Raw genomic sequence first — 2500 nt, 5'->3', positions numbered from 1 at the left:
ATCATCATCATCATCATCATCATTATCATTATTATCATCATCATCATCACCATCAACATAATCCTTTTCATTATCAATATACTTGTTTTATTGGCCTCACAACAACAAAATAACAATATCAACAATAATAATGATGGTGATAATAATTAAAGCAATAATGATGATAATGATGATGAAAAATTAATAATGATAATAATGATGATAATGACAAATATGAGAATAATAATAGAAATGATCATAAAATGGATAACAATAATAATAGTATTTATATATTTTTTCTTATTATTACCAACATCATCATCATCATCAACATAATAATTTTGATGGTCATTATTGTAATTGATATTATTGTTCTTATAACAACAAAAATAATATTTAACATTGTAATGATAATTATAACGTAATAAATATTGTTAGAAAATTAACAACTGTAATAAAAATAATAGAAATAATAATAATAATAATAATAATAATAATAATAATAATAATGATAATAATAATAGTAATAATAATAATAATGATGATAATGATAATAATAGTGATAATAATAATAACTACAACAAAAATAATAGCAATAATAACAAAGATAAAAACAATTATGATAATGATAAAAATAGTAAAGTATAATAATAGTAATTGTAATAATGACAATAATAATAATGATAATAGTCACAGTAATGATAATAATAATGATAAAGATAATACTACTAAAAATAACACTAATGACATTTATATTGATAATAATAGAAGCAATAATAGTAAAGATAATAACTGTAGTCATATTAAAGTAATAAAAATAATATAGGAGTAGTAAGCATACAAATATTAATGAGCATTATAACAATTATGAAGATAATAATGTCAGTAATAGCAATATTGAAAATATTATTGTTATAATAAAATTACTACTTTTATAATGATAGTAATAAGGATAATAATAATAATGTTAATCATAATCATAATAATAATAATAATAATAATTATTATTATTATTATTATTATTATTATTATTATTATTATTATTAATAATAATAATAAAATAATAATAATAATAGTAATAATAATGGTAAAAATAATGGTAATAAAAAAATAATTATTATCATTATTTTCATCATCCTCATTATCATCATTATCTATTATATTATTGCTGTTGTTATTACTATCATCATCATCGTTACCTTTTTGTTATTGTCATTATTACTACTGCTATTATAAGTATCATTGTTGTTATTGTTTTTATTACAGTTTTTTTTTAAAGTCCTCATTATTGTTAGCACTTTTCTCATTTCTCTTATTACTTTCACCTTCATTTTCTGTTTCATTATTGTTATCATTATTTTTATCATTATTATTATCATTGTTACTGTTACTCTTACCATTATCATCATATGATTACCTTTATTATTATTATTATTATTTTCATCATGACTATTACCATTACTGGTATGATAATCCTTATTTTTATTATGATCATTGTCAGCATTATCAGTTATCATTAAAATAATTAGTGCTATATTCAATATATTTTTCAAGAATACATTTTTTTCATTATTATCATCATCATCATTGTTATTGTTATTATTGTTGTTATTTTTATCATCATCATAGTATTATTGATATGAATTGTTTTTTATCATTATTATTATAATAATTATTAGTTGTATTATTATCATAAGTATTACTATTGCTATTTGTAATATTATTATTATCATTATAATTATTATCATTATCATTATCATTGTTATTGTTTTTACTATGTTCGTTATTATTGGTATTATTATGATTATTATCACTATTATTGTTTTTACTATTTTTTATTATAATTATTATCCTTATTATAAATCATCAAAGATATTTTTCACTGAATCATTCTTCTCTTCCTCATAATCCTTACCCTTAACCATATTATTGTTTTTACCATCAAAATTACATAATCAAAAAGGAAAGGTTGTGCATCAGTCAGAGCATTTTTATGTCTGTTTGTTTGTTTGTTTTTATCCTTGGTTCTTTTCTAGGTTTGTCATAATAATCACACGACAAGTTACCGGCGACTAGTGATGAAAATTTATGTTTGGTTTGACTAAGGCTTCGGGAACAGTTTAGATTTTAGTGCTGATTTGGGATAGACAAATGGGTGCTTGGGAAGAGAAAGGTTAAGGTAAGACTATACCTGTGGGTTACAAAGTATCTGTTTAAATTTGGTTGTGAGAGGTTATGAGTATGATTCCTGTAAGAGAAGTTCAGTATGGTAAAGTTGTTCGAGGTATTTAAATGTTAATGGGAGGAGTTTTGGAGTAGAGGTATGCGCTATCTTAGTACTTTTCAGTTAAGTAGGATTGTAGTAGGATTGTTATTATCAGTACTACTTCATCACGATTGTCATTGCTAAAGACATCACGTAGCATAGGTTGGTTTTATGCAACTTTATTACATAATAATATTCATTTTGCTGAATCTATATACTCAGCAGCTTATATTATTCCTCTGGCTTAATTTTATT

Source organism: Penaeus vannamei, chromosome 28, assembly GCF_042767895.1.
Source record: "Penaeus vannamei isolate JL-2024 chromosome 28, ASM4276789v1, whole genome shotgun sequence".
Lineage (NCBI taxonomy): Eukaryota > Metazoa > Arthropoda > Malacostraca > Decapoda > Penaeidae > Penaeus > Penaeus vannamei.
This window is presented reverse-complemented; position numbering follows the sequence as displayed.